The sequence below is a fragment of the Leucopleurus acutus genome (assembly GCF_964270905.1).
Source record: "Leucopleurus acutus genome assembly, chromosome: 7".
Classification (NCBI taxonomy): Eukaryota; Metazoa; Chordata; class Mammalia; order Artiodactyla; family Delphinidae; genus Leucopleurus; species Leucopleurus acutus.
Window position 1 is genome coordinate 107897647 of NC_139150.1, and position 13045 is coordinate 107910691.

The following is a 13045-nucleotide window of genomic DNA, read 5'->3' on the forward strand; positions in this document are numbered from 1 at the left end:
GGATTGGGTTGTTTGTTTTTTTGTTATTGAGCTGCATGAGATGCTTATAAATTTTGGAGATTAATCCTTTGTCAGTTGCTTCATTTGCAAATATTTTCTCCAATTCTGAGGGTTGTCTTTGTTCTTGTTTATGGTTTCCTTTGTTGTGCAAAAGCTTTGAAGTTTCATTAAGTCCCATTTGTTTATTTTTGTTTTTATTTCCATTTCTCTAGGAGGTGGGTCAAAAAGGATCTTGCTGTGATTTATGTCTTAGAGTGTTCTGCCTATGTTTTCCTCTAAGAGTTTGATAGTTTCTGGCCTTACATTTAGGTCTTTAATCCATTTTGAGCTTATTTTTGTGTATGGTGTTAGGGAGTGATCTAATCTCATACTTTTACATGTACCTGTTCAGTTTCCCCAGCACCACTTATTGAAGAGGCTGTCCTTTCTCCACTGTACATTCCTGCCTCCTTTATCAAAGGTAAGGTGACCATATGTGCATGGGTTTATCTCTGGGCTTTCTATCCTGTTCCATTGATCTATCTTTCTGTTTTTGTGCCAGTACCATACTGTCTTGATTACTGTAGCTTTGTAGTATAGTCTGAAGTCAAGGAGCCTGATTCCTCTAGCTCCATTTTTCGTTCTCAAGATTGCTTTGGCTATTCGGGGTCTTTTGTGTTTCCATACAAATTGTGAAAGTTTTTGTTCTAGTTCTGTGAAAAATGCCAGTGGTAGTTTGCTAGGGATTGCATTGAATCTGTAGATTGCTTTGGGTAGTAGAGTCCTTTTCACAATGTTGATTCTTCCCATCCAAGAACATGGTATATCTCTCCATCTATTTGTATCATCTTTAATTTCTTTCATCAGTGTCTTATAATCTACATACAGGTCTTTTGTCTCCTTAGGCAGGTTTATTCCTATTTATTTTATTCTTTTTGTTGCAGTGGTAAATGGGAGTGTTTTCTTGATTTCACTTTCAGATTTTTCATCATTAGTGTATAGGAATGTCAGAGATTTCTGTGCATTAATTTTGTATCCTGCTACTTTACCAGATTCATTGATTAGCTCTAGTAGTTTTCTGGTCGCATCTTTAGGATTCTCTATGTATAGTATCATGTCATCTGCAAACAGTGACAGCTTTACTTCTTCTTTTCCGATTTGGATTCCTTTTATTTCCTTTTCTTCTCTGATTGCTGTGGCTAAAACTTCCAAAACTATGTTGAATAAGAGTGGTGAAGAGCTTCCCTGGTGGTGCAGTGGTTGAGAATCTGCCTGCTAATGCAGGAGACACAGGTTCGAGCCCTGGTCTTGCAGGATCCCACATGCCGCAGAGCAACTAGGCTCGTGAGCTGCAACTACTGAGCCTGTGCATCTGGAGCCTGTGCTCCGCAACAAGAGTGGCCGAAATAGTGAGAGGCCCGTGCACCATGATGAAGAGTGGCCCCCGCTTTCCACAACTAGAGAAAGCCCTCGCACAGAAACGAAGACCCAACACAGCAAAAATAAATTAATTAATAAACTCCTACCCCCAACATCTTCTTTAAAAAAAAAAAAAAGGAGTGGTTAGAGTGGGCAACCTTGTCTTGTTCCTGATCTTAGTGGAAATGCTTTCAGTTTTTCTCCATTGAGGACGATGCTGGCTGTGGGTTTGTCATAAATAACCTTCATTATGTTGAGGAAAGTTCCCTCTATGCCTACTTTCTGCAAGGTTTTTATCATAAATGGGTTTTTAAATTTGTCGAAAGCTTTCTCTGCATCTATTGAGATGATCATATGGTTTTTCTCCTTCAATTTGTTAATATGGTGTATCACATTGATTGATTTGCACATATTGAAGAATCCTTGCATTCCTGGAATAAATCCCACTTAATCATGGTGTATGATCCTTTTAATGTGCTGTTGGATTCTGTTTGCTAGTATTTTGTTGAGGATTTTTGCATCTATGTTCATCAGTGATATTAGCCTGTAGTTTTCTTTTTTTTGTGACATCCTTGTCTGGGTTTGGTATCAGGGTGATGGTTGCCTTGTGGAATGAGTTAGGAAGTGTTCCTCCCTCTGCTATATTTTGGAAGAGTTTGAGAAGGATAGGTGTTAGCTCTCTCTAAATGTTTGATAGAATTCGCCTGTGAAGCCATCTGGTCCTAGGCTTTTGTTTGTTGGAAGATTTTTAATCACAGTTTCAATTTCAGTGCTTGTGATTGGTCTCTTCATATTTTCTATTTTTTCCCAATTCATTCTTGGCAGGTTGTGCATTTCTAAGAATTTGTCCATTTCTTCCAGGTTGTCCATTTTATTGGCATAGAATTGCTTGTAATCTCTCATGATCTTTTGTATTTCTGCAGTGTCAGTTGTTACTTCTCCTTTTTCATTTCTAATTCTATTGATTTGAGTCTTCTCATTTTTTCCTTTTTTTTTTTGCGGTATGCGGGCCTCTCACCGTTGTGGCCTCTCCCATTGCAGAGCAACGGCTCTGGATGCGCAGGCCCAGCGGCCATGGCTCACGGGCCCAGCCGCTCCGCGGCATGTGGGATCCTCCCGGACCAGGGCACGAACCCGCTTCCCCCGCATCGGCAAGCAGACTCTCAATGACTGCGCCACCAGGGAAGCCCCTCCCTTTTTATCTTGATGAGTCTGGCTAATGGATTATCAATTTTGTTTATCTTCTCAAAGAACCAGCTTTTAGTTTTATTGATCTTTGCTATCGTTTCCTTCATTTCTTTTTCATTTATTTCTGATCTGATCTTTATGATTTCTTTCCTTTTGCTAACTTTGGAGTTGTTTGGTTCTTCTTTCTCTAATTGCTTTAGGTGCAAGGTTAGCTTGTTTATTCAAGATGTTTCCTGTTTCTTAAGGTAGGATTGTATTGCTATAAACTTCCCTCTTAGAACTGCTTTTGCTGCATCCCATAGGTTTTGGGTCGTCGTGTTTCCATTGTCATTTGTTTCTAGGTATTTTTTGATTTCCTCTTTGATTTCCTCAGTGATCACTTCGTTATTAAGTTGTGTATTGTTTAGCCTCCATGTGTTTGTATTTTTAACAGATCTTTTCCTGTAATTGATATCTAGTCTCATAGCGTTATGGTCGGAAAAGATACTTGATACTTTCAATTTTCTTAAATTTACCAAGGCTTGATTGGTGACCCAAGATATGATCTATCCTGGAGAATGTTCCATGAGCACTTGAGAAAAATGTGTATTCTGTTGTTTTTGGATGGAATGTCCTATAAATATCAATAAAGTCCATCTTGTTGAATGTATCATTTAAAGCTTGTGTTTCCTTATTTATTTTCATTTTGGATGATCTGTCCATTTGTGAAAGTGGGGTGTTAAAGCCCCCTACTATGAATGTGTTACTGTTGATTTCCCCTTTTATGACTGTTAGTATTTGCCTTATGTATTGAGGTGCTCCTATGTTGGGTGCATAAATATTTACAGTTGTTATATCTTCTTCTTGAATCGATCCCTTGATCATTATGTAGTGTCCTTCTTTGTCTCTTGTAATAGTCTTTATTTTAAAGTCTATTTTGTCTGATATGAGAATTGCTACTCCAGCTTTCTTTTGGTTTCCATTTGCATGGAATATCTTTTTCCATCCCCTCACCTTCAGTGTGTATGTGTCTCTAGCTCTGAAGTGGGTCTCTTGTAGACAGCATATATATGGGTCTTGTTTTTGTATCCATTCAGCCAGTCTGTGTCTTTTGGTGGGAGCATTTAATCCATATACATTTAAGGTATTTATCGATATGTATGTTCCTATTCCCATTTTCTTAATTGTTTTGGGCTTGTTATTATAGGTCTTTTCCTTCTCTTGTGTTTCTTGCCTAGAGACGATCCTTTAGCATTTGTTGTAAAGCTGGTTTGGTGGTGCTGAACTCTCTCAGCTTTTGCTTGTCTGTAAAGGTTTTAATTTCTCCATTAAATCTGAATGAGATCCTTGCTGGGTAGAGTAATCTTTGTTGTAGGTTTTTCTCCTTCATCACTTTAAATATGTCCTGCCAGTCCCTTCTGGCTTGCAGAGTTTCTGCTGAAAGATCAGCTGTTAACCTTATGGGGATTCCCTTGTGTGTTATTTGTTGTTTTTCCCTTGCTGCTTTTAATATATTTTGTTTGTATTTAGTTTTTGATAGTTTGATTAGTATGTGTCTTGGCGTGTTTCTCCTTGGATTTATCCTGTATGGGACTCTCTGTGCTTCCTGGACTTTATTAACTATTTCCTTTCCCATATTAGGGAAGTTTTCAACTATAACCTCTTTAAATATTTTCTCAGTCCCTTTCTTTTTCTCTTCTTCTTCTGGAACCCCTATAATTGGAATGTTGGTGCGTTTAATGTTGTCTCAGAGGTCTCTGAGACTGTCCTCAGTTCTTTTCATTCTTTTCTCTTTATTCTGCTCTGCAGTAGTTATTTGCAGTATTTTATCTTCCTGGTCACTTCTCCGTTCTTCTGCCTCAGTTATTCTGCTATTGATCCCGTCTAGAGTATTTTTAATTTATTTTATTGTGTTGTTCATCGTTGCTTGTTTCATCTTTAGTTCTTCTAGGTCCTTGTTAAATGTTTCTTGCATTTTCTCTATTCTGTTTCCAAGATTTTAGATCCTCTTTACTATCATTATTCTGAATTCTTTTTCAGGTAGACTGCCTATTTCCTCTTCATTTGTTAGGTGTGGTGGGTTTTTTCCTTGCTCCTTCATCTGCGGTGTGTTTTCTGTCTTCTCATTTTGTTTATCTTACTGTGTTTGCGGTCTCCTTTTTGCAGCCTGCAGGTTCGTGGTTCCCGTTGTTTTTGGTGTCTGTCCCCAGTGGCTAAGGTTGGTTCAGTGGATTGTGTAGGCTTCCTGGTGGAGGGAACTAGTGCCTGTGTTCTGGTGGATGAGGCTGGATCTTGTCTTTCTGGTGGGCAGGTCCACATCTGGTGGTGTGTTTTGGGGTGTCTGTGGACTTATTATGATTTTAGGCAGCCTCTCTGCTAATGGGTGTGGTTGTATTCCTGTCTTGCTAGTTGTTTGGCATAGGGTGTCCAGCACTGTAGCTTGTTAAGGTTGAGTGAAGCTGGGTGTTGGTGTTGAGATGGAGATCTCTGGGAGATTTTCACTGTTGGATATTATGTGGAGCTGGGAGGTCTCTTGTGGACCAGTGTCCTGAAGTTGGCTCTCCAACCTCAGAGGCACAGCACTGACTCCTGGCTGCAGCACCAAGAGCCTTTCATCCACACGGCTCTCCAGCTTCCTACCCCAGCTATACTGAATTCCTTGCAGTTCCCTTGATTCATTCGCCAATTCACGCTGCCCCGCCTCTTTGGAGCATTTTTGTATAGTTTGTGGATATCTACCTGTATTTACATTTATATTCAGGGTCTTTATAACATTAAAAACTGCATAGTAAGCATTCTCAAATGCATGATGCTTTTCTTTTGTATCCATTAACTACTAGCTAACAGCTACCTTAGAGGAATCCTTAGTTACTTGCTAGGTGGAAAATGGCAGTCAGAATTTGATCTGGAAGGGAGATGTCTGGATGATTTTCTTGATTATCCAGAAACGTCTGTATAAATGACTTGCTCATGATTTATCTTGTAGTTAGGTGCCATAAGTGAACCAGTCTAAGTCTACATTCAACAAGCCAACGTTCAAATCAGTCTCCTATTCTGTGCAGAAATCCTCTGTGCTAACACATCCACGATGTGGTTGTCCAGCTTCTGCTTGAAATCTCTAGTGCAAGAGAATTTGCAAAATCATACGGTAATGTCCCAGATGGGAACAGTCCTAATACCAAGCTGAAGTTCCCCTGTACTTAGACCCCATGTTTCTGATGTTGTATTGTGTTTTTCAGGTTGTCTTATTCCTCTACTATGAATTGTTCTTCAAATTAAGAACTTTTATGTCCCCATTAAGTTTCCTCTTCTACAGATTAAATATCAGTATTTATTTCAGCCTTTTCCCATAGTGCTGAACTCAGGGCCCCACCCTGTCCTGGCTGCTTTCCTCAGCAAGGCCTTCAGTTTGTCATTGATTCTCTTAAAACATGGTACCCGTAACATTTAGCGTAGATTGGAACTATTACTGATACTTTACTGTACCCCAAAGTTGCATTGGCCTTTTTCAGAATTAAATTACTAATGAAATAAACTAAAATTCCTTCATCCTTATACATGTGTTGTTAAGGGATCCTCCTTGCCTTTTTGTTTGTTTGTCCATTCATTCATTCTTATATTCAACATTTTTTTCTCGTAGGCATTTCCTTTTGGGGTTAGCTACTTAGTTAAGCAATTTGTATATTTGAATTTCTGTTTTAAATTCCTGCAAATTTTGTAATCCACAAATTTAATGAGAACATTTTTAATGCCTTGATTTGAGGTATTTGCTTACTATTGCTAGATTATGGAAATTTTAGATAAGCAAAGCATGGTCCCTTCCTTTTAATTGTTCAAAGTCTAATAATTATCTAAGTAATTGAATACAATAAAATAAGTGCTGACAAAATTTCCACAAGACACAGGGGAAATGAAATTATTAGATCTGTGTTATAGAAAGTCAGTTCTGTTGCAAAATGCTGAGAAACTGCTTAATCGGATACTGTAATAACATAAAGTAGATGGTTGGATCAGTAGCAGAGTGATTACAGTGCAGAAGGATTCAGGAAGTGGAATTAAAAGGAGTTGGTGAGTCACTCCCTGGATGTGAGAGGTAAAACAGGCAGTGGCATCTAGGTTTTACCATTGAAATGGGAAAGACAGAAAGAGAAATATGTTTGACAGGGAATGAGCTGAGTTCAGTTGTGGAGATGGCAGATTCAAAGGGCCTGTGTGGTACATGTCATTGAATATGTACAAGAGATAGTTTAGAGCTTATTTGAGAGATCTGTGTTAAAAATGAAATATTGAGCATAATCAATGTATACATTGTGGGAACCATGGGGAGAAGTTGATATTGCTGAGGGAAAGCATCTAAAGTAAGTAGGGGGCCAAGGATGAACCATGTAAGGGATGAGTGGAGGAAAAAGCCAAGGGAAGAGCGAGCTTCAAGGAGGGGGTCACTAATGTGAAAGCTTCTTATTCATTGTTTGTTTATTGTCTCTCTTCTGGTCTAGGATACAAGCTGCTAGAATATAAACTTTAGGATGGTGGGAAACATACATGTCATTCTTATTCTCTACTGTATTCTTTTTTTTTAACATCTTTATTGGAGTATAATTGCTTTACAATGGTGTGTTAGTTTCTGCTTTATAACAAAGTGAATCAACTGTACATATACGTATATCTCCATACCTCCTCCCTCTTGCATCTCCCTCCCACCCTCCCTATCCCACTCCTCTAGGTGGTCACAAAGCACTGAGCTGATCTCCCTGTGCTATGCAGCTGCTTCCCACTAGCTATCTATTTTACATTTGGTAGTATATATAAGTCCATGCCACTCTCTCACTTCGTCCCAGCTTACCCTTCCCCCTCCCTGTGTCCTCAAGTCCATTCTCTACGTCTGCATCTTTATTCCTTTCCTGCCCCTAGGTTCCTCAGAACCATTTTTTTTTTTTTTTAGATTCCATATATATGTGTTAGCATACAGTATTTGTTTTTCTGTTTCTGACTTACTTCACTCTGTATGACAGACTCTAGGTCCATGCACCTCACTACAAATAACTCAATTTCGTTTCTTTTTATGGTTGAGTAATATTCCATTGTATATATGTGCCACATCTTCTTTATCCATTCATCTGTTGATGGACACTTAGGTTGTTTCCATGTCCTGGCTATTGTAAGTAGAGCTGCAATGAACATTGTCGTACATGACTCTTTTTGAATTATGATTTTCTCAGGGTATCTACTGTATTCTTAGCACATGATTGGCAAGCAGTTGATATTTGTTGAGCAAATGAATATAGGAATGTGTGCATTTATGCAGGATAGGACAAAAGGACAATAAGGCCTTCTATATATCTTTGGAATCCTCTGCCACGTAGACATATATCACTTAATCAGTCAGTATTCGTTGAGTAAGGTTTTTTGACCATCTCAAAAACTTTCTAAATAGTATTAGCCAGTCCCTTCTTCTCTATTATATCCAAAAGAGATGTATGGTATTGAGAAGACAGAGTACTAAAACTAGCTATCAAGATATCTTATGTTGCATCCCAGATATGTTGGCTGCTTGACTTTCTGGGACTCAGTTTCCAAGTCTACACGATGAAAGTATTGGACAAATGATCTTTAAGAGTTCCTCCCCTTTTAACATGCTTTTATTCTAGGATATCATGAAATATTATTTCAGATACTTTGCTGAAATACACATATATAGTATATCAGTACTCTCCCAATCTACTACTTCAGAAATTATATACAACAACGATGATGATAAGGTAATGGTTGAGTAGCTCCTATCTGACAAGACCTCCTGCAGATATACAATGACAAACTATGAATAAAATACAGAAAACTACTTCTTGGAGGCTCTGGTAAGTGAACAGAAATCAGCATATTTTAGAGGGGAGTGAAAACTTAGAGGAAGTGAATGACAGAGTGAATTTCCTATTTTGCGGGCCTTGTCCTGAGGCCGGTGAAATTATGGCATTGATGGTATAGGACAGCTAACATTCTGGTGAAAAGCCCACTTTCTCTCTGGTGGGAGGAAGGGCTTGGGGAACCAGAGAGCCAGAGGAGGGGAACCTTGATTCTGTATATAATCCTGAATCTCTGGCTGACTCTTGACCCATGATTGCATGGGAGAAACTGGGAGCAGTCAGAGCTAAGGTCTGAGCTGCCGTGCACCTCAGATGTTACAGAGTTTGCAGTTTAAGTCTGAACAAGCCGTTTCCTTGTAAAACAGAACCATAACACTCTTCAAAGATGTGTAATAGAATTCAGTTTCTGGACATTCACAATGTCCAGGATACAGTCCAAAGTTGAGCCAGGATGTTATGACCCGTTCTCAAGAAAAAAAAAATCAGCTCCCTTTCCTCAGCTGCCGCTAAGGTGCTTGGTCCTTCTGAGGAAGCTAAGGCCGCGTTGGGGTGCAGCCCTCACTTCATCCGATGACTAGCATCGCTCCTGGCAGCACCTGGCTAGCACTCACCCACACCGTGGCCTCCGTCTTGGAGCTCGCCTGCATCTACTTGGCCCTCATCCTGCACTACTGAGGTGACGGTCATGGAGGATAAGATCAATGCCTTCATTAAAGCAGCAGGTGTAAATGTTGAACCTTTCTGGCCAGGCTTGTTTGCAAATGCTTTGGCCAGCCAGTGTGGACCTGCCCCAGCAGCTGGTGCTGCCCCAGCAGGAGGTCCTGCCCCCTCCCCCAGTGCTGTCCCAGCTGAGGAGAAGAAAGTGGAAGCAAAGAAAGAAGAATCTGAAGAGTCTGATGATGACATGGGCTTTGATTTTTTTGACTAAACTAAACTTCTTTAGTAACACAAAAAGCTGGGCTCTTTGCAAAAAACAAAAGACAATCAGCAATTGCCAACCCCAAGATGACTCAGATGTTCACGGGATCGTACAAGATCTTTCGAGCAGCTGTTTAAACTGCCCAACTTTCCATAAAGGAAACTATGCTTAAAATGAGACAAAAGACAGGAAACCTCAGCAGAGAAATAGAAAACATTAAGAAGAGTCAAATGGAACTCAGCATTTTTTGAGAAATTTGTATCTGAAATAAAATATTCACTAGGCTAAATGACAGAGGACAGAAACAGTAAAATTGAAATTAGAGCAATAGAAATTATTTGGAGAAATAAAGAGAGAAGAGAAATTATGGAAAAATAAACAGAGCCTCAAGAATATGTGGAACAATATCAATATATCTAGTATATATATAATTACAGATCCAGGAGAGAATAGACAGAATAGGTAGAAAAAATATTTAAAGAAATAATGTTCAGAAACTAAAAATTTGGTGAATATTCTGAATTCAAAAAACTCAGCAAGCCCCAAACAGGATAAGTATGAAGAAAATCATGCTAGGCACATCATAGTCAGACTGTCAATGAACCATGATAACATGAAGATCTTGAAAGCTGCCAGATAAAAACAACACATTACATACACAGAGACAATTCAAATGACCGTGGACTATTCATCAGAAATCATGGTGACTAGAAGACAAAACTTTCAAAGTGTTGAAAGGAGTAAAACCTATCAACCCTGAATTCTGTATCTGGTGAAAGTATCTTTCAAGGAGGAAGGTGAGACAACATTTTCGGATAAAAAGAAGCTAAGAATTTGTCACCAAGAGATGTTCACTATAAGAAATGTTAAAGGAAGTTCTTCAGACTGAAGGGAAATAATACCAGAGGGAAACCTGAATACTCAAAATGATTGAAGAATATTGAAAATGGTAAATTCTAGGTAAATATAACAAGCTATTTTTTTTCTTTTTAGTGTCTTTAAAATATGTATGACTACTTAAAGCAAAAACAATGGCATTGGGGGCTTCCCTGGTGGCGCAGTGTTTAAGAATCTGCCTGCCAGTGCAGGGGACACGGGTTCGAGCCCTGGTCCGGCAAGATCCCACATGCCGCGGAGCAGCTAAGCCCGTGCACCACAACTACTGAACCTGTGCTCTAGAGCCTGTGAGCCACAACTACTGAGCCCGCGTGCCACAACTACAGAAGCCTGTGCTCCACAACGAGAAGCCACCACAGTGAGGAGCCCGCACACAGCAACGAAGACCCAATGCAGCCAAAAATAAATAAATATATAAATAAATTTATTAAAAAAACAAAAACAAACTATGGCATTGCCTTTGTGGTGTTTATAGTATATGTAGACATATTACGTATGGAAACTATGTCATTAAAAATGACTGGGTGTGGTGTGGCTGAATGGATATAGATCAGTACAGCTTCAAGGTTTTTACATATTACGTAATGTGGGCTAATATTTAAATTAACAATATATATTATAATCCCTAGAGCAGAGTTTCTCGAACTTGGCGCTGTTGACATTTGGGCTAGATAATTCTTTGTTGTGAGAAACTGTCCTGTGCATTGTAGATTGTTTGGCAGTATCCCTGGCCTGCCACTAGATGCCAGTAGCATTCTTCTCCTCCAACCCCAGTAGTCTTCAGTCATTGACAGATGTTCTCTTGGGGCAAAATCACCTCTAGCTGCGAACGATTGACTTAAGCAGTCACTTCTTAAAAATGTTAAGAGGTATAATTAAAAGATTAATACATTAAAGTGCAATTCTAAAAAGTATTTAAATAATTCAAAAGAAAGTGGGAAAGAAGAAACAGCAATAAAAACTGAAGGGGCAAACAGAAAATAAATGCTAGACTAAAATCCAGCTGTATCGATATTTAATGTTGGTGAGCTAAATGCTCCAATTAAAAGGCAGAGACTGTCAGAATGAATTAAAGAAAAAAGCAAGGGAGTTCCCTGGTGGCCTAGTGGTTAGGATTCCAAGGCTTTCACTGCTGAGGGCTCGGGTTTGGTCCCTGGTTGGGGAACTGAGATCCCTCAAGCTGCGTGGTGTGGCCAAAAAAAAGAAGAAAAAAGCAAGATGCAAATATTGCTGTGTACAAGAGATGCATTTTGAATATAAAGAGACAGATTGAAAATAAATGGGTGGGCAAAATGTGCCATGAAAATAATAAGTATAAAAAAGAAGTAGCTTTATTAATTCCAGATTAAAAAAAAACTTCAAGACACAGAATATTATCAAATGAAGAGGGTCATTCCATAATAATAAAATTCATCAGGACAACATAATGATTTATATATAAAAATAAATATTTATGCCTGATAGCCAAAATTGATGGAAATGAAGAAACAAGCAATTCTGTGATGATTGTAGGTTGTTTAAACTGCCCTCTCAGCAAGTAATAGAACAACTAAACTAAAAACAACAACAAAACAAGCAGAGACAGAATCTGAACAACACTCTCTGATGTTCATTGAATACTACTTCCCAACTTCTGCACAATAAACAACATGCAAGAGCACATGGTATGTTTTCTAAGAGAGAATATACGCTGGGCTATTAAATAAATATCAATAAATCTAAAAGGATTGAAACCATACAGTATATAATCCCTGATCACAAAGTAATTATATTAGAAATCAGTTAACACTAAGGTATCGAGGAATACCCAGAGTATTTCTAAATTAAACAACATGCTTGTAAATAATCTGTAACTCAAAGATGAAATCAGAAAGGAAATTAGGAAATATTTTGAACTGAATGATAATATCAAAATTTGTAGAATATAGCTAAAGCAATGTTTAGAGAGAAACTTATAATGTTAAAGTGCTAATATAAAACAAGAAGAAAGGTCTAAAATCACCGACTTAAGCTCCAACTTAAGAAACTGGGAAAAAAATGAGCAAAGTAACTTGAAAGAATGAAATGATAAAAATAAGAGCAGAAATGAACAAAATAACTAGAACTAGTAAGTTTAGCAAGGTTGCTCGGTACAAGTGTACAAAATCTAACTGGCAATAAGCAATCTTAAAATGAATAAAGTACTTAGTAATGCATTTAACAAAAGGGCAGGATCTATACAAAACACAAAAGAAAACACAAAACATTGCTGAGAGAAGTTAAAGGACATCTAAATAAAAGGAGAAACACATGTTCATGGATTGGAAGACAGTATGGTTAAGATCAGTCAGTAATGGGCTGAGTTATGTAAAGGACCCAATAGTAAATACTTTAGGCTTTGAGGGTCATGAAATCTTTGTTGCAGCTGCTCCACTCTGCTGTTACAGCATGAAAACAGCAATAGATAATATATCAATGAATGGGTGGTGCTGTGTTCCAGTAGTATCTTACAGGCATACCTCATTTTATTGCATTTTCATCTTATTGTACTTTTCAGATATTGTGTTCTTTACAAATTGAAGGTTTGTGGCAATCCTATGTCAAGCAAGTCTTTCAGTGCCACTTTTCCAACAGCATTTGCTTACTTCATGTCTCTGTTGCATTTTGGTAATTCTGAAAATATTTCAAATCCTCCACCAGCAGAAAGATTATGACTTGCTAAAGGCTCAGATGATGGTTAGCATTTTTTAGCAACAAAATATTTTAAAATTAAGGTATGTACATTTTATTTTTTTAAGACATATTGATGTTGCGCACTTAATAG

The 13045-nt window shown here is 38.3% G+C and overlaps 1 protein-coding gene and 1 pseudogene across 2 annotated transcripts in view; both read left to right on the forward strand.

Annotated features, from left to right (window-relative positions):
* Window positions 1–13045, forward strand: part of MTMR9 (myotubularin related protein 9) — a 78968-nt gene that overhangs the window by 19116 nt on the left and 46807 nt on the right. The gene's annotated exons all lie outside the window — the stretch shown is intronic.
* On the forward strand, window positions 8997–9354 carry LOC309964602 (large ribosomal subunit protein P1-like; annotated as a pseudogene). Its single transcript has one exon. The product of its transcript is annotated as a large ribosomal subunit protein P1-like (transcript).